This window comes from Diabrotica undecimpunctata, chromosome 4 (assembly GCF_040954645.1).
Source record: "Diabrotica undecimpunctata isolate CICGRU chromosome 4, icDiaUnde3, whole genome shotgun sequence".
Taxonomy (NCBI): Eukaryota; Metazoa; Arthropoda; class Insecta; order Coleoptera; family Chrysomelidae; genus Diabrotica; species Diabrotica undecimpunctata.
In genome coordinates this window covers 89,500,563-89,521,950 of record NC_092806.1, presented here as the reverse complement: position 1 = coordinate 89,521,950, position 21,388 = coordinate 89,500,563, and the positions used below count along the sequence as shown (strand labels likewise).

General features: G+C 35.9%; 1 protein-coding gene across 4 annotated transcripts in view; it reads left to right on the top strand.

Annotated features, from left to right (window-relative positions):
* The window catches only part of ocm (over compensating males), a 302,029-nt gene that overhangs the window by 50,639 nt on the left and 230,002 nt on the right, over nt 1-21,388 (top strand). The window lies entirely within an intron of this gene.

Genomic DNA, 21,388 nt, shown 5'->3' with positions numbered 1-21,388 from the left:
GGTGACAGGAACGTCCCCCAATGTCTTGCTGAACAATGGTGGACGTCCTCGTGACGTCGGAACGTGTCGTTGACCAATGGCAGCATAGCAGCGTCAGTGGTGGGAATAGCAACACCCCCAGCGACCAATGACAGCTTAGAAGTTGAATAAACATCATAGAAATGGCGGTATAGCGATGAGGGACCAATGGTGACATAGTAACGCCCTCCTCGTGACGTTAGAACGTTTTCCTCGACCAATGATGCCACAGAAACGTGTCCTCGACCAATGGTGGACATCCTCGTGACGTTGGAGGCCAACGGTGTGCATCAACGGCCAATGAGAAAGACGTGCATCGACTAATGGGGGAGTCGTACCACAATATTAACGAAAAGACGCCCCCAGCAACCCCCCCCATTCCCCGAAAAGACGCTTCCAGTCCCCCCATTTCCCCCGAAAAGACGCCCCCCCAATAATAACGAAGCTACACGTCAACGTAACCAATGAGAACGATGTTCAATCGCTGGTCGGTGACTGCGTTCTATGAATTGACAAAGAGAAGAAGACGAATGACAGACAAAGAGAGCAATTTTTCCTCGTATTTTTTTGTAATTAAAACCTACAACCATTAGCGTAAAACTTCTACATTTTTTTAATTTATATTTTACGAGTTACCTCGTATATATTTTATCGATTACCATAATAACAAAAATTCGTTTATTTTTCAATTTATACTTTACATGATCATTTGAAATCTTTATAAAATAGATCTTGCTACTGAGAATAATGACATCATCGGATACGCCGGCTATTAAAAATTTCTCACGAGATCACGATATATAGCCGGAAAACACGTGCACATTCCAATTCCATTATTTAATGTGAGATAAAATATATTCGCATGGAGGCAGGAAACAGGTGCACATTCCGTTCTATTTAATAATTAAGTCCGGCATGTGATGCATAAATGAATAGTCTTACGAAATATTGCGCAACAAAGTTTTAGCGTGGGAGAGGCAGGTGTGGAGAGGTAAGAAGATATAATTAAACGTTTTCATGTTCACAGCGTTATTTCGTAAAACGTAGTCATTACAACATGAACAGTGCGGAAGTAAGAGCCAAAAGTGAAATGATGCTGCTTAATACTTTGTATAATTTTGAGCATTTAAAAGTATTAGTTGGATTTAGTTCAGCTCGATCATTTGAGCCGGGTGTTAAATTAAGCAGCGAGAATAATGAGATATCGTTCGGTATATGTGATTGGATCCAATTCTTCGATGAACTTAATCGTAAATATAATCAGTTTTTCCTGATGCCTCTGCAATGCTATTGTGAAGATGAACCTCCAGAATGTTGTGAATTGTTAGCAATTGAAACTCAAGCGACAGATCAACTTAAATGGCTCAATGTTAAGAAACTTGGTGTTACTTTGCAGATATTTGAAAAAGATGTTAAAAATCTTATTGAAGGAAACGAAAAGTTAATTTTACCACGCATTCGTTTTCTCGAAGGACTGAGATTTTTAGATTACTATTGTAATGCGTTAAAAATTGCTACTTCATTCAAAAACGATTTACAACCAATAGACATTTTATATTCATTTTGTGAGGCTTCTTGTGATACTAGTATTGTAAGTTTAGCATTAAGGGAATATTTGTATTATTATAAGGAAGATACAATTAGTGAATTAAATAACAGTATTTTTGAATAAAGGATTAAAACATTTATTTCTATTTATTATACCAGGGTAGTGGGGGTGATTAAGAATATTATGTATATTGGCTTTTGGAGCGAAAGACATTTATTTCATCGATGACTTCCATACGGTGTAGATTAGAAGAGTTGTACGAAAAAATACAAAAGTTAAAAGCCGATATACAGTGGTACGAAGATAGAACTGCAATTGAAAAACGATTTGCAGAGTTTAATTTGTCAGAAAGAAAGTTACCAAAAACAACACAATACCCGTTAAAAAGAATTCAACCGACAAGATGCCTCCACTAACAACCTAATTCATCATCCTTACAGCTATTGTTAACAATGTCCTTTATACAAACGTTCCAAACAACGTTAAGAACCAGGCGATATGTTTTAATGATGAAAAAACTGATTGTAATCGACCGAACTGGACTCTAATGGATCATGAAGTGGCGAATTATGGACAGCTTCCAGTATTTTTCAAAGCGATACCAAAATCAGGAGGAGCATTCTATAAGATCAAGCTAATATCCCCAAATAACACCGAAAGTGATTCAAAATGGTACAAAACTAATAATGATGACATCGATCAATATGGTTTATCGATTATACTCTTAAGTATTATATTCGTAATAAATGCCTTTATAGCGATTAATATCATTAAAAAATTTCTTGTAAATCGTAAATGCGAATCATCTTGCATTAAAATAAATATGTAAAACTGTTAAAATAAAACTAAAATAAAACTTTTAATCTTTTATTTTAAAAAATCCAATTTATATAGGTAATATTTTGTTACACAACCATTGACCAAGGTGATCTACATTTATCGAGGAGCAGGAAAACAGTCCAGTAGCGTGGCAGTTGTATTCATGTGGAGCAAAGCCTCCAGTGGAGTATGGAGAATCATCAAACTTGCAAACATCAATAATTATGGGACAGACGTCAAGCATATAACATTTGTATCTTAAAAATTCTACTTGTTGTTCTCCGCGAACGTAGATGTAGTCAGCTGCATACAACAACTTAGATTCCAGTATTTTATTTATTTTTGAATATTTAACATCTCCATTAGAATACCGAAGACCATGCACGTTTTTCTCCAAGTACACAGCAGTCTTCTTATCTTGATTACTTAATGTAGCAAACGGTTGTGGAGGTTTAAATATATAATGACAATGTTTAAAGTCAATTTCAATGCTGAGTTCTTTGGGAACAAACCACCCATCTACGGTGAATCCTTGAATGTCAACTAATGCGATCCTCATGATGGCTGATAGTATACTGAATTGGATATGATTGAATAAGTCAAGTTAAATGATATTTTTGATAACTTCAGTTAGAGGAAAGTATTCGAGTAGACTGTCGTGGACAATTAAACAGTACGCTCGAGTGCCTGCAGGAAAACCTTCATCTGCTTCGATTTCCAACTTAATATCAACGGTTCCCGATCTAAATGACGTATCATCCTGTTTGGAGCAGTCGAAAGTAAACAAAGCATATTTTTTAAAAGCATTATAATCCAAGATTGGATGTTTTGTTGACGAATGAGTATAACTGGGAAAGAATTGGGTATAGTTGTAGTGAGCTATAGCATAATCATTTTTCGTAAAATCCAGTTGCATTCTCTCGTTAGGCCAATATTCACCATTAATAACCACTCGTACGCTGGACACCTTAATGTTATCGAATAACGTTGGATTGGCGTGAATGTCATCTCGTTTAGAAGTTTGAAAAGCTACAATGACATAGCGTGCACGTTCAACAGCTGAAGTTGTCTTTACACTCCATATCTCACGTCGGGATCCAGCCGTAAGTGAAGGTAGTTCATTAAGTTCCCATTTACGGAAAGGTATAGTTATCGGCGTATTATTCTTAATCGGAGTCATTAGGTCAATTTTCACATCGTCATTCGGAAAGACATGTTTGACCTTCAGTTCCATGCTGGTAACAGTTAAAGACACTGTTGTTGTTGTTGTGGCATTAGGTTCTTCCACTAAAATACTGTCTCTATCATTACGTGCTCGAACAAATCGAAACACTTGACGACCATAGGTTAATTTATTGTAATCGTTGAAAATGTTGAAAATATGTTTTATCGGAATCAGTAAACTAAAGCTGTCTCCCGATAAATGTGGATTATTGGGATAGTTCCATCCTGCAGTACTGAGATACTTGGAATCGTCAGGAGTGTAGCACAACAAACTGCGAATAGTGCTAACTACACCAGGATCTCGAACTATTTCCATATCGTGTGAACTTTGGATGTATGTACATGTATCAAACAAGAAGGCTCCAGCATTCGGTGCAAGAGAAACAGTTCCAGTACCCACTTTCTTTATACTTCCTTTAATTTCCAAAAGTGTTTCGTGTATGGCAAAAAATGCATCTGATTGATTTATGATAAACTCGACAACGTCGCTATTATTAAATGACTTGATGTAAGGTGTATATGTACGAAATTCTTCTTTTCTAATAGTATCGTCGAACTGAGGTTTCTGGTACAGATCTAAAATAGGTGGTTGAGGTTCCTGAACCTGTCGTCGAATGTATTGACGTTTTGACATCTTTTAGCTGTAATCCAATGGAAACAAGAAAGGCTTTATTGACAGCAGACACGTCACGTCGCTTCTAAGATTTGCGTGAGACTAATGGATATTGATGTGTAGAGCTTTGTTTTATAATTAAACCCATCTATATCGTTTCCTTAAAATCCAAATGAAGTGTACTTTTCTCTCCTCTAAAGTTGACTGGTCTTAAATCTTGATCGAGCACGCTAACGGTAATGTTGGCAATTTCACGTATGCTATTGCTTACTGGTATGTATATAGGATTATGAGGACGTTCGTCAATAGAGAAACCAGGATCAACACTTATCGGAAAATGTAGAACGGTGTGCGCAGGTCTGTCCTCGTAAAAGGCTCCTTCGGTAATGTTGCATTCAAAAAGTAGGCTCGATACTTTTATAATGTTTACAGGTTGGTCCGAAGAATGCATTTTTCCTGGCACCAATATTCTGTTTGATGAGAAAACCAATATTGTGCCGAGACTGTCATCTTTCTCGAAAGTAACAGCATGATCTTGACTAAAGATTTCACACTTGAGCGTATTGTTGTTGGGTCTTAAGATGAACTCATTATCTCGAATCGAATTATATTTATCGATTAATGCGTTATGAATATACGTTTCGATATCGGTAATTTCATAAGATCCAGACGGAATATCGATGCTACACAAATTTTTTGGATCATTTTTCTCGTAGTAGTAAAACTTTTCGCCATCGATGTTTGAAATCGAATTAAATGTATGAAATCCCAACACTGCTACATAATACTGTCGGTTAGGGTCAAGCACAAGAGGTACTTGAGGAGTAAACGAAAACTCGTTGGAAGTACTTGTCAAGGTCAACAATCGAGACATGACTGATACATTTGAATAGGTGTATGAAATTAAATAGCAAAATATGTTAAAAATTCCTTTATTTTTCTTATACTGTTACAAATTTTTCTCATAATATGACACTTTACAAAATACACATCTACTTTCCATATACATGCCGCAAACATCACTCCATTCATGTCTATCATAGTCTTTCTTGCAGGGTAAATAATCTTCTAGTGCGCGACGAATATCTTGAGGTAGTTCATACCAAACAACGCTCGTTATATTTTTCATAAAAATGCAAATGGCACTTCTCAATATATCGTTAGATGGTTCCATTGTAGAGAAACTTTAAACAAAGATGTCAACAGTTAATTTGGTTATAACTTTGATATTGGTCGTTATTGTAGAAAATTCTTCCACCGTTCAAGTAGGATACTAGTTCTCGCGGTGGTTTCAAGCAACCATATGAATCAAAGTACTCTATATCGTTGTTTATCTTTCTGTAAGCTACCCAATGTGTACCGGGGTTTGTGGAAATGTCGAGATTAATAATAGCACATTCATGTTTACGAGGGCTACGTGGTAAATTATCTCGCATGAACACGCCGCGGAAATTTGAAATTTTAAGTAGTTTAACAAATCTATTTAAATCCACATTGGTTAAAGGTCTATTAGGTAGTTCAGCGGAAGTTTTTTGCCTTTTTTAAATATAATCCAAAGCCACCTTTAGCGTTTTTTCGCAGGTATAATCCTTTGCCTAGATGTTCCATTGCATTGTTGTGACGTTTATCTTCTAGTTTCTTTTGAGCATTCTTTGAATCGATAACAGTTTTCGCTATCGCGCTTGCGCCCCCAGCGAGGCTTCCGAGAGCTGATAGGCCTGCAAAGATTGGGATTAAAGGTAAAATCCCACCAGATTTTGGTTCAAATGGAATAATTCTTGGAACACGTACATTTTTCTTCCCACCTACATTCTTAACGGCTGTTCTAGCTGCTGCAAGTGCAAGTAGAGCGGATTTACGCAGATTTGGTGACGGAGGAGCACGTTTCAATGTTTTGATAATTGGCTGTAACACATGTCGCTTAAATGAACCAACACCTTTACCACGTTTCATACCCATACCCAGTTTTCGTTTAGCTTTCATTGCTGTAGTAGTTAACCAGGCAGCGGTTTTTTCACATAAAGATGCGTCTTTTGCTTTAACTCGTTTCCACGCTTTATTTTCCAACACCCAATCTGCTTTATGTCGATCTTTCAATGAATTACTTTGGGAATATGCGAGATCGTGATCTCTCGCAGCTCGATCTAACGGATTTATCCCTGGATCTCCACGAGCTAGACGTTTCTGTAATTTAGTTCCAGGTCCTAGATATTGGTAACCAGGAGCATGCAATTCAAACGGTAGACTATTGATCAGAGAATTCAACACTCCTTCACCTTGAACGACCAACATTGAAATGAATCGCTTTTTGCAAAATGTCTTTATATAACCATGTGTACAAAATACATCTCAATCACAAGATGAAGGTCATTCAACAAGACAAGACACTAGCAGTGGAAAACTTGGATTTTGTCGACAACGTGACAAGAACCGGCAAACATGGTGCATTGCTACCACATTCATTTCGTGCTATCATATGTGGTCCAAGCGGATGTGGAAAAACTAATGTTATGTTGGCATTACTTTTTGACCTGAATGGCGCTAAATTCAAAAATGTTTACGTTTATTCAAAGTCGTTGTTTCAGCCCAAGTATCAATTTTTGAAGGAAGTGTTGGAGTCTGTGAAAGAAGTAGGTTATTTTCCATTTAAAGATAATGATGATGTTATAAGCCCAAGTAAAGCTAAACCAAACTCAATATTCATATTTGATGACGTATCAACGGATCCACAACAAACAATACGTGAATATTACTGTATGGGTAGACATAAAGACATTGATTGTGCATACCTATGTCAATCATACAGTCGAGCAGGCAAACAACTTTTACGTGATAATGCGAATCTTATTGTATTGTTTAAGCAAGATGAGCTCAATTTGAAACACGTCTTTGATGACCACGTATCACCTGATATGACATTTGAGCAATTTAAACAATTTTGTTCCGAATGTTGGAAGGACAAATACGGTACATTCGTCATTGTTAAGGATTTCGATATTTCTAACGGACGATATCGTAAAGGTTTCGACAAGTTTATAAAACTGTAGGTATGATCGAAAAACACGCATTGTATAACAATATGTCAGACAAAGAGGTAGCTGCGCGCACGCGTAAAGTTGCCGAACTAGCTCGTGTCATTCGCAAAAAGTATTTGGCATTAAAGTTAGGTAAAACAGAACAAGATGAGTCGCTAAATAAACTCTTTAAGCCCATAGCTAAACCTCTAACAGATATTGCGCAATCGTCAAAAACGTTGCATCATGCTATTAATAACAAGCTTAGACACGTTAAAAAAGAAGAGGTGAAAACGGAGGAAGAGATAAAAAAAGAAGCCAGAGATGACGATGTATTTTCCGATGCAGTATCAATCGATCAAGTTAACGAACATGACATATTTGATCCTAATAATGTTTCGAAAGAGGCTATTGATGAATATATCGAGCAATATCCTCCAATGAGCCATAAGTATATAAAAGAATTTTGGATGAAAGATAATAAAATTGATAAAAACTACGGACCTATTTACAATGATGAAATTGGCTGGATGTTGGGTAAACGACGAATAAACTTTAACAAAAACAAAGGTAGTATACAAGTCATCAGTGATGGTAGTGGGGAAGGAGGATGGGTGCCGGGAACGCCAGGTCTATACCAACTAATTTTCTATGATAACCCTGAAGATTATAATGATACAGATTTAAAGCACTATAAAAGTTTATTAAATAGTACAGAAGTTCATCTGGATTCCAAAGGTCGTCTTAAAGGTGCAACTGGGAAAAAATATCATCATATTATCAAACCGCTATTTAAACCTATCGATGAAACAACAAAGAAATCGCCACCGAAAACTCGATCTACTGCATTAAAGAGACAACCTTTCGAAGGTCTTGTTCGTTTAGCAAAAAAGACTCGTTCATCATCGATAACAACGTCTCCTCGAACATCGTTATCTTCACCATCTAGCTCCAAAGGGTCAGGGCTCGTCGATAATTCTCATTTGATCTACAACGATAATCCTATTGAATATGTATATTGGGATGATCCAAACGAACTATGCGACAGACTCAAATTGCTGGTTGCTTCCCAAGAAGCAGGAAACACATCCCACAATAACGAAATTGTTGCCATTATCAACGAATTACGTGAAGCAGATATTATATATTAATGTTTGGATTATTGGAACATCATTTCCAACATGAGTGTTGACAAGTTTGGTCGTCATCATTACCGTTCTAATGAACAAGTTGTTAAAAAGCTACGTGAAGGCTTAAAGCAATCCATTTTGGATTTACAAAACCAGATACATGAAGTACATAAAGACATTACACGAGATCCTCCTGTAGCAGGTAATCATCTTTCCAATAAGAAATATGTAGATGACAGCATTGTTCGTGCGAAAACTTTTCTAAGAAAAGAGATTAATTTGATACAAAAAAATAGAATTCAAAAAGATACTCAACTCGAACAAAAAATCTCAAACTCCATTAGTAAAATAGAAGTTAATTTAAGTAAAAAAGTTAACGAGTTGTCTGATGAGAATAAAATGACTGCTTCGAAAATATCTGATTTATCAAAACAAATGCATGAATTTAAAAATGATCTTGATATATTTAAACAAGAAATGACGAAGAATATTACAGATGCCGCCAACCAAAATGCACAAATTATGATGAAAACGTTGGAAATAGAAAAAAAGATTAAAACGGCGGATCTTAATTCACATGATTTAGATGAGCGTCTTAATGTAATGGAAGATTACCTCTTACATAATAAAGCCAACGGAACAACGAATTAGCGTTAGTTCAGAGAATCGAATCGTTGGAAGCTAGACATGGCATTTACCGAGGAGAAGATACAACTAGTTAACGAGCTACACAAGCCTGCACGAAAAAATTATCCTCGTCGACGAACAATCATTAAAGGACTACACGATTTGTGGCAAATGGACCTTGCTTAGATGAGACCTTATGCCAGTCAAAATAAATCTTACAAGCTCATTCTTGTTGTAATTGATTGTTTTTCAAAGTTTGTGTGGACTCGACCATTAAAGACGAAAACAGGGGAGGAAATTACTCGAACATTTTCGGATATTCTCGCTCATACTCGACGATGTCCGAAAAATTTACAAACAGACCAAGGCACAGAATTTTTCAATTCCAAGTTTCAAAATCTCATGAAAAAGCATAGTATTAATCACTATAATACCTTTAGTGTTAAAAAAGCAGCCATATGTGAACGAGTTATTCGAACATTGAAGGAAAAACTTTACAAGTATTTCAGTCTTAATGGAACACTTAAATGGATTGATATCTTGCCTCAAATTACAAAAGAGTACAACAACACGAAACACAGCAAAATTCGACTTAGACCTATTGATGTTAATAAATCTAACGAAAATGAAATTTTACGAAAATATTATACTCACTTGAAAATTGCCGGTCCAAGAAAATTGAAAGTTGGTGACGTGGTTCGCATTAGTAAAAATAAACACATTTTCGATAAGGGATATAAACCGAATTGGACAACAGAACTGTTTAAAATTACTGAAATTAAAATAACGAATCCCACAACATACTTGATTGAAGATATGACTGGAGCGCCTATCAAAGGAGCATTCTACGAAGAAGAATTACAGAAAACAAAAAATAAAGACATATATTTAGTAGAGAAAGTACTGCGCAGACGTGGAAATAAGATGTATGTTCAATGGTTGGGATTCGATAGTAGCCATAATAGTTGGATTAACGTTAAAGATATCATTTAGGATCTACTTTTACATACACCGCGTAGATATACACTAACTGAGTGGGGGGTGACAAAAAGTATAAATTTCATAAATGCTGCAAGCTCATGCCCAGTTGTTCCTGCCAGTTCATCAATATGAGTTCTCAAGATAGTGGTTATAGTTCATCAGACGATATGGTGGTAGCTGCTGATTCACCATCAGATGATATCGATTATGATGCTGAATTAGATAGAGTTTTGGCGAAATTCGAAGAAGCAGCCAACAATGAACCATATTATTTACTAGAAGCATCCTTTCCGCTTGACAACCGTATAATCAAAGTTGGCCTTTCTCCAGCTCGTCATTTCTCATCAGCCATTATTTTGTCTCAGCACAACAAGAATGCAAGAATTAGTTTAAGCACGTTCGAGTGGCGTGATATAATCGGAGTTTTTAAGCAGAAGCAGTTTATATGGACCACTTGAAGCTTTAACTGCGTTTTGCGAAATTTCCACAGACACTTTGTTAAGTCATGCTTTAAGAGAATATTTATATTATTATAAAATTAAAGTTGTAAATGATTTTATGTAATAATCAAAATAAATGCTATTTATGCAAACATGTCTTTTTTATTTTCACGTTGAATGTCTCACAACGCTGGAAAAGATAAGCTGAGACAAATTACAGGAAAACAATGTAAATTTTTTAAAGCTTTTATTTTCTACTTATGATTACAAATTGATTTTTAACAAAATTACAATTATCGATCTACATATTCATTTAAAAATAGCCGGTCCATTTTCGTGTGGAGATTGATAAAGCTATAAAAAAAAAATTGGTTATGTTTTCATTTATTAATTTTTGTTTTTACTCAATCATTGTGGTTTCATAATGACCCCAAGGTAAAGTGTCATGAGAATTTTGTTGCAAGTAACGTTTATCGTCATACGGACTTAATGCAATTTTTTCTTGTGTTATTGTAAAAAGATCATGGGCGTAGGAACGAAACGTTGATTGGGAAACACTTTTAGTTGTAAATTCGTTTAAAAACTTAACATAATCATCGAAAGTAATGTCATTTTTTACCGTTGAATATTTTACACCCTTAGATTTTTTTGTGACGCCTAAATTATTTGCAAGTCTTTCAATATTTGCATCATCCATATTATTCTTGTATTTATCCCACAATGCATTTCGATCCTCATCCGTCGTACTAATCTTAAACGAATACATTTTAGATCTAAGTCCGACAAAATGAGTCATAATGCGACCGTTTGCCTCATCTTTCATCATTCCGAGAACTTTTTTGTTGACTTGAGGTATTCCATAAATATTATTCTCAGAATAGTCTGATTTGTCGAATTTGGATAAATTTGCTTTAATAACATCTCTGTAAACGTCATCACATTTTAATTCATAGATAAAACTATCAGTGTCCCCATACATTAGCTTACAATTTTCAACTCCCATATATGGCAGCATAAAGTTATAATGAAAATCGTACATACACACTTTGGATATATCTAAAATTGACATGCCGATGTACAATGGTTTGTTGAAAATGAGCTCTGTTTTGTTAAGTTCGATTGCCATTAAATTTTCATTAAACACAGTTCTATTATGAAATCTTGGACTAGCAATCAAATTTTTCGCTCCATATCTTCCATCCCATTTTGATACAAGTTTTACAATGCGATGTTTCCTAATGTTTTCCATCGTTTTACCAAATATGGCGTTGTTGGCTAACTTGTACAAGTCTTTTTCAAATGCTGTAGTTGCTGCAGTTCGCAATTTTGTATTAAGATCGATATATGGCTTAAGCCAAGCGCTCTGTTTGAATTTCAACACTTTATGGATTTTTGTTAGTTTGAGTCCTGCATTCAGAGCTTGTTTTAGATTGCGATAATGCAAAGTGTAGTCTTTTTTTATGGTACAAGGTGGTCATAAGTTTTGGAAGCTTACTTCTTTGTGGCACACGATGTTCGCAACAAAACGGTAAATCTCGATGTAAGTCATGCAAGTGTTCTGTGTATTCCAAATCCACTTGTAGTATGTATCCTGTATCTCCATCGTCAGGAATAGACAAGACATCAATATTGGTATCGACTCACTCGAAACCCCCATATGGTAAGAATTGAGACATTGCCCAACCATACAAATTGTTGACATCTAAATATAGCACATATTTACTAGGCTTTGATGGATCATAATTATGCATGTATTTGTTATTTGCCTCAGAATACCGATTACTTACTTGACTTATACCACCTCGGATAGCTTTCTCAATAAACATGATTTTATCGATATCATTCAGCAGTTCAAGTTTACATCCAGTATATTTAAGCATTGCATCCCAAGAAAATCCAGGCATGGTATAGTACCATGCAGGATCAAGACTGTATGTACTTCGACATTTTTGTCGAAAATTTTCAAAAATGCAAGTCAGTAACATAATATCAGTTTTCATGTACAACATACTATATTCCAAAATATTTTTAATACCGAATGACTGCCAAACATTGTGAGCATGGTGATACATATTTTTGGAGATGTGTTCACCCGATAATGAGCTGTAAAATTTATCAATTGATGGTAGTTGCGTTTCATTCAATTTATTGAAAGACTCAATATATTCGTATGGGAATATGCCTTTTCGTTTCAATAATTCCATTTGTTCGGGAGTGGTATTTGGAAATTCGCTAGCTAAATATCTTAAATCCTCAGGTTGCAATGTGGCAGCCAACTTGTCCAATGATGAATTTAAAAATCTCAGTGAATCAACGAACCTCAACCTAATACTGACCTCAGAATTGTATATTGTAAATGAAATATACTTTTCCTTATTTATTGGTAGTAAGCTGATACTACCATTTTTCGCAAGATCTCTAATCATCATATGCGAATCGTAACCGCTAAGATTATGAAAAAAAATTGGGACAACGAAAAGTTTTTTGAAATTTAAGTTACACACTTGGTGTGCGAATCCTCGAAAATCTCCGGTAAAATGGTCATGATCACGAACAATTACATCCTTATCTGAAAACGTTTTTTCGCAAATGTGACAATTAGATGCATTAAAACTGGGTGTGACATTCATAGGTACAATATCTTTAATTTTTCCTTGCACAAATTCCGCCAACAACGTCATTTCCTTGGCAAACCACTCCATGCAATCTTCACCTGCGTAACTTCGGTAAAACGACAGAGATTCATCGTAAGAGCATTTTACGTAATAACCTGCACTAAAGGCTTTATGCTGCTGATACTTAATTGTTTTGCATTTTAATGGACTGTTTTTAACTTTGTTCAACATTGACTCAAAATCGGCATAGACTACAAAAGGAGTTGTTTGTTTATAAATATGATTTTTAAATTCAACATTCTGATATGATGGAAAAGAAACTTTACATTCATTAATTTTCTCACAGTATTTTGCATGATCATTTAATCTGTCAAAACTACTAAAATAATTCAAACACCTATTACATAAAAATTTTTTATTACGGTTCTTACTTAATTGCCTGGACATAAGTCGAGACATATCTTTAATCATGCAATAATGATACTTAATTTCTACAGATTCATCGTGAGCCATAGGTGCTTCGTAGTCATTCAATTTTGGAAAATATTTATCTTGTACAATCAATAAATTTACATGTTTAGTTAATTTGGTTTTGCATAGCCTTACCGGCGTTGTTACGTAAAATGTTCTCTCTTTAGCAACATTCATTTCTAACCCGTACACATTTACAGAAATATTATTTAACTTTTCAAATTTTGAAATACCCTTTATAGTCATAGGTGTCTCTAGCCCATCGATATTTAAGACAGTCGCATAATGTGGATATGAAGATGTACGATCTGAACTGCATTTAGCTGGATAAATCGCTGAAACTATGCTCCAAAAAAAGCATGCTTCATCATCGTTTTTGATATTAATACATGCGTGCTTCTTTTGGATTTGTTCTGGTAGTCTAATGAACGACGAAGCTCCATTTCCCACTTCATATTTATTTATATTGACTTCTAAAGAAACTATTTTTTTCAAAGCCCACCCTGATCCCGTTTCTTCAAATTTCGATAGCTTAGACATTAATTTATCGACTATGTTTGTGTGAAACCATAAAACCAAGTCCGTTCCTGCGTCTATAGTTTCGTTTTTGGTATTAAAATATTTAAATTGGTTAATATCACCTCCTTGATTTGATTTTCTAATAAATTCTCCACATAATGTCATATTACATTTTATCATATTTAATTTTTTTAAAATGTTTTTAATTCGAATTCTAAATAACTTAAAACAATCCCCGAAAAATTGCATTAAATCTTTGTGTCCTAGATTAATAATTATACCTGTTCTGATTCTACTCTTGAATGCGGAATTTACATCTTCCCATTTAACCCGACGATGTTTAGTAATTCCACCACCCACGCGAAGACTGAAATTTTGAATTTCCGATTTAATTGTCTTTAAATGCCCCGCGTTTGTCTGTAGTTGCCGTAATTTAGCTAATTCCAAGTCCCCACACCGAATCGCTTTAGTAAACAAAGTCAAATGCCTTTTAATGTGATTTAACCAAATATTCGCTTCTCGCGGTGTATAATTTCGAAACAAAACATCACGCGCTTTAATTAAATGTTGTACAATGTCACTACTAAGATCACCAATGTTACTCATGATTAAGTAAAAAGCAATAAATCAATAAATGAAAAACTCACCAATATTTTCTTAATCCTCTAATTTTCTATTATTTCAAACGAGGCGGCTGGCTGCACCTTTCCAGTGGCAACGTTTCCTCGGAACACCAAGCTGTACTTTCCCTCGCTGAAATGTCCCAAATGCGGCCTGTAGAGTTCAACCACCCTTTGCGGCAAGAACGTCACCTCCTTTTCTAATTCAATAAGGATGGATTCCCCAAATTTCGTATCGACTTCTCTTGCCGCAATTATCTTCTGGGGTACTCCTACGGGTAGGCTGTTCAGCTTTCTAATTGTCCTGATTTTCTTCTCTGTAAGCAGAGAGGATGCATTAATCTTTTTTAGGTCCATCTGCAACAATATGTATTTTCTTAATTTAACAGTAACATATCTTTGATCAGCAATTTCTTAATTTAACAGTGAAATATCTTTGACTAGCAATATTATTTTACAAAAATTCTATCTATTATAATATGTATATTTTTTAATTTAACAATGAAATAGTTTTAACTAACAAAACTTTCATAGAAACAAAATACCGCACTATTTACAAACATTTTTTTTTAGAACAGAGAATATAACCAAGTAATTTGAATAAAATGTTTAAATTAGAAAAATTATTAAGAATTGGAAATTAGTAAAGATAATGATGAATTCTAAATGATATAAAAAAGGTTAAGTATTGTTACAGGTTTAATATTTCCTTTGTTTATTTTCCTTATGTGGTCAATGAAACTAGAAATAAAATAGACAATAAATTGGCTTTGAATTTATTTTATAAAAACTTACTTAGTTATAGTTAATTTAGGATATTGCTTTAGGAAATTCGAGGACGGAGAGAAAGTAATCGCCTACCTAAGCCGATCTCTTAGTAAGGCAGAACGTAGGTATACAACCACCGAAAAGGAATGCCTAGCGGTATTGCATGCCGTAGAGAAATTCAGACCCTATGTGGAAGGAACGCAATTTCAGGTAATTACCGATCATTACAGCCTCAAATGGCTGTACAACTTTAAGGACCAGGCCGGTCGTGTAGCCAGATGGGCAGTACGTCTACAACAGTATGATTTTGAGATTATACATAGGAAAGGAGCAGAACATGTAGTACCAGACTCTCTTTCCCGATCAGTTCCTTGCGTCGAAACCATACAAACCACTCCGTCTAATCCTCCGATAAAAGATTCTTGGTACATCCGTCAACTAGGAAAAATAAAGAAGACTCCAGATAAATATCCCGATTGGAGAATTGAGAATGAACAACTTTATAAACTATCCAAGGTTCCGTATCCGAACCTCATCAGCCGAGTTCAAGAATGGAAAATAGTAATTCCCAAAGAAAATCGCACTTCTCTCATTCATGATCATCATGCACCCGTCACTTGTGGACATCAGGGTGTATATAAAACCTTGGGTAGGATAAATCAAAAATATTATTGGCCAAAAATGAAAGCAGATATTGCCCGTTATATTCGTCGCTGTGAAACTTGCCTCAAAACTAAACCCGAACAGAAAGCACCACGAGGACTGATTCGGACTACCTCACGTCCATGGCAAATTTTGAGCTTAGATCTAGTTGGACCTCTTCCCCGTTCAACAGCAGGGTACACCTTCATATTCACGGTCTGTGATGTATTTAGCAAATTTGTTTTGTTCTTTCCTCTTCGAAACGCCACCTCTTCAAAAATCGCAGAACATATAGAAGATAACGTATTTCTCCTATTTGGGGTACCTGAAAAGATTATTATGGACAATGGGAAACAGTTTCATAGTCATCAGGTCAATACGATTTTGAACAAGTATGGTGTAGAAAAACGTTACCTTTCAAACTATTCCCCTCAGGGAAACACTGTTGAGAGATATCATCGAGTACTCAAGACCATGTTGAGTGCCTATGTGGAAAAGAACCATCGCCTTTGGGATACATACTTGCAAAAGGTTGCTTGTGCTATGCGGTCCGGCCGCCATGAGGTCACCCAAATGACCCCAAATTTTATTGTTTTCCAGAGAGCTAAACCTTCGAGGTTCAGACAACACAGCCTTGGAAATTCTCGACGATATCTATGATCCCCTATCTCGATCAAAAGCACTTCTGGAGGTATTTCAGGATGTAGCTGAACGAATTCAAACTGCTTTTAAGAAGAGTCGGACTCGCTATAATCTTAGAAGAAGAGATGATAAGTTCACACTCAACCAACGAGTCTGGAAACGAGTATACACATTGTCAAATAAAGCTCAAGGAATAACATCGGGATTGGCCCCAAAATTTGAAGGACCTTATCACATTACCAGGATCCTATCTCCATGGTCCTATGAACTGAAAGACGATAAAGGACGAAACTTAGGAGTATGGCATGCGAAAGATTTAAAAAGTCACCCACCAGATGCCGATAAAACTGACGATTCAGACTTAGAATAGCATTAATGATCTTCTTATATTTATACAAATTTTAATTATTTTAATGGCTCCATTACGGTTTTCTTGAGGAAAACCTTTTTTGTAGTTAGGGGAGAGTTGTTACAGGTTTAATATTCCCTTTGTTTATTTTCCTTATGTGGTCAATGAAACTAGAAATAAAATAGACAATAAATTGGCTTTGAATTTATTTTATAAAAACTTACTTAGTTATAGTTAATTTAGGATATTGCTTAATATTAATTAATTTTTCTTCTGGTAGTATCTTCATGTATTTTTCAAATTGTTCTTCTTTAGGTTATTGTTTTCTTATCAAATGTTTTCTTTATCAAAACTGTCACATGTTAGGTTAATGGCAGGGTATTCTTATCTTGAGTGACATGACATTTAACCTCTTCTTACAGGTTACTTGACATCAACTTCTAAAGGTCAATTTATTGGTTCATGGAACTAAAAGTTGTACTTTGAATTGTTGGTCCTAATAGGTTGGAGACAGGATATCTTGTCATCAGTTCGTTTAAAAGTTGGATTTGTGGGTTTTTTTTGAGTTGTTTTTTTTTTTTGAGGAAAAAAAGTTGAGATTTTTGGGTTCACATGTGCCAAGGGTACTGAATATACAGGAAATTTCTGGATTTTAAACTCAATTTCACCTCAACAGGATCAGGAATCAATTCTATTTGTAAAATAGGCGCTTATAGCGGATTAAATTCTTGATTGAGATATATTTTACATTAAGGTCACCTTACATCAACGACCTTATACTTTTATTTTATATTCTTCTCCTCCTTCAAATCTTCTATTTGGTGTTTACTTTTATTGGCTTCCATACAAGCTGTTCGTCGTTTGGATCTACAACTTCAAGAAGCTGATTGTAGGGTTATTGGATATATAGAAGACCAAGCTATAGACCCTAAGAAGGAAAGTGAACAATAAACTTGGTGAGAATTAACCATTTTACCTTCCCTGCAACCATCTTGTCTACCTTACCATATTTGGGATAATACTAGTCACATATTCAAATAGTTTATCTGTGGTTACATACAACTGATGTATTTATAATAACCTTCTCTTCCACCAGACGTTTAGATAATTGAAACTATTGATATCTGAAATAAAAGTAACCTTAAATTATAATTAGTAGTTTAAAGTATAATTAGATTAAGTTAGATCATAAGTAAAGGTAGATATTTAGTTACTAATTAGGGGTATAGATTACAAGGTTTATTTAATTTAGTTAACTTAGTGTTAGAAACTTAGTAGGAATAAATTACCACAAAATACAAACGGTGTGATATAATATTAATTTAGAAACTTACCGTTGATAAAGTAGTGTACACCTAAGGTATATATATATACGCTGGGGTTATTCAAATCATTGTAATAATCCATATTATTTGCTCTAAGCATTCTTACAATTGACTTCACTATTTAATAAAAATTTAAACTATAAACAAAGTGTAGTTCTTGACAGGTGACAACCATAGATAGTTGACAACAACACCTCCGCTGGGTTATGGCTAATGGTCTGATATGCGGCATTATTCGATAAAATTGGGCCATAACATTTTACCCACCCCACTCTCCGGGTATATATTGGATTTAAACCAAATCTTAAAGAGCTGGTCCGACTATACTACCTTTAATTTATAAAAATAGAATATTTTTTTTGTAACAGTATTATAAAACTTACTTTTGTATATATAATTGCCGGCACTTCACAAACACAGAACTTCTCCGAACGGTACTTTGTATAATTGCTGACGCTGCACAAAACACACAACTTGTCTGAAGGATGATCAGAATTGAACTGATGATATGTAGAGCATCTGCTCTTTATCTAACTGCCTCTCCCACGCTAAAACTATGTTGCGCAATATTTCGTAAGACTATTCATTTATGCATCACATGCCGGGCTTAATTATTAAATAGAACGGAATGTGCACCTGTTTCCTGCCTCCATGCGAATATATTTTATCTCACATTAAATAATGGAATTGGAATGTGCACGTGTTTTCCGGCTATATATCGTGATCGCGTGAGAAATTTTTAATAGCCGGCGTATCCGATGATGTCATTATTCTCAGTAGCAAGATCTATTTTATAAAGATTTCAAATGATCATGTAAAGTATAAATTGAAAAATAAACGAATTTTTGTTATTATGGTAATCGATAAAATATATACGAGGTAACTCGTAAAATATAAATTAAAAAAATGTAGAAGTTTTACGCTAATGGTTGTAGGTTTTAATTACAAAAAAATACGAGGAAAAATTGCTCTCTTTGTCTGTCATTCGTCTTCTTCTCTTTGTCAATTCATAGAACGCAGTCACCGACCAGCGATTGAACATCGTTCTCATTGGTTACGTTGACGTGTAGCTTCGTTATTATTGGGGGGCGTCTTTTCGGGGGAAATGGGGGGACTGGGGGCGTCTTTTCGGGGGAATGGGGGGGACTGGGGGCGTCTTTTCGTTAATATTGTGGTACGACTCCCCCATTAGTCGATGCACGTCTTTCTCATTGGCCGTTGATGCACACCATTGGCCTCCAACGTCACGAGGATGTCCACCATTGGTCGAGGACACGTTTCTGTGGCATCATTGGTCGAGGAAAACGTTCTAACGTCACGAGGAGGGCGTTACTATGTCACCATTGAATCCCTCATCGCTATACCGCCATTTCTATGATGTTTATTCAACTTCTAAGCTGTCATTGGTCGCTGGGGGTGTTGCTATTCCCACCACTGACGCTGCTATGCTGCCATTGGTCAACGACACGTTCCGTCGTCACGAGGACGTCCACCATTGGTCAGCAAGACATTGGGGGACGTTCCTGTCACCATTGGCCTGCTATTCCCACCACTGACGCTGTTATGCTGTCATTGGTCGACGACACGTTCCGACGTCACGAAGACGTCCTCCATTGGCCAGCAAGACATTGGGGGACGTTCCTATACCACCATTGGTCTGCTATTCCCACCACTGACGCTGCTATGCTGTCATTGGTCGACGACACGTTCCGACGTCACGAGTAGGGCGTTACTATGCCACCATTGGCTTGCTATTCCCACCACTGACGCTGCTATGCTGTCATTGGTCGACGACACGTTCCGACGCCACGAGGAGGGCGTTACTATGTCACCATTGGCCTGCTATTCCCACCACTGACGCTGCTATGCTGTCATTGGTCGACGATACGTTCCGACGTCACGATTAGGGCGTTACTGTCACCATTGGTCCCTCATCGCTATATCGCCATTTCTATGATGTTTATTCAAATTCTGAGCTGTCATTGGTCGCTGGGGGTGTTGCTATTCCCACCACTGACGCTGCTATGCTGCCATTGGTCGACGACACGTTCCGACGTCACGAGGACGTCCACCATTGGTCAGCAAGACATGGGGGGACGTTCCTACGCCACCATTGGCCGAGTGGCGTGGTCTAGAGACACGAGGTACGTTCCTACGTCACCATTGGTCGAGGGGCGTGGCCTCGTGACCCTAGGCACGTTCCTACGTCACGAGGGGGGCGTGGCCTTGACCCATGAGGATACGTACGCTTGACGATCGACGTGTGACGTCACTTCCGCTCCAGAAGGAACACTATCTATCTACTTATGTAGTTGATTTGTAAAATGCAATTATCTCGAAAACTGTTGAGTTTTGGAGTTATTAACAAGTATACCTTTTTTTTTGTTAAAATAATGTATCTTTAATATTTTATATCAAAAACACCGGTAACTTAAAGTGCAAAAAAGTTAAGTGCTAATTTATGCCACATATGTGGTGCCCTGTATCAGCTACATTAAAGCATGCATTAAATTATAATTTATGATGTTCAATAGTACCCAGTTATGAATTTTGATACATAAATGTTTAAAAACATAAAAGTTATAGTGAAAATTAAAATTTTTAATTTCCACTTTAACACCCTGTATCTTTCTTAATATCAACATTTTATTAAAGCAATTTGGCTTAAATCGTAATATTTTAAAGTGTAGAATCTACGGTTTCTTTTTGTACAATTACTTAAGGACCACCCTGTGTAAGTCAGCAGAGACGGGCTTTGAGGATTAGTGTTGGCGATTCTCCGCATCAGTGCGAATTCTTCTAAGCGATAATAATTAATGTACTTAGTAATAATTGTAATATTGAGTGAGTTGAGTTCATTAAAGTTAGTTGAACCACGTAGTGCTTCGCTTAATCTCTGAACCGACAGAACAATGTAAAAATATTTTCCTCTGCGCACTTCCATTAATACGTCACCGCAATGATATTAAATAGTAATGGGCTTAGAGAATTACCTTATCTGATACCATTGTATACTTTAATG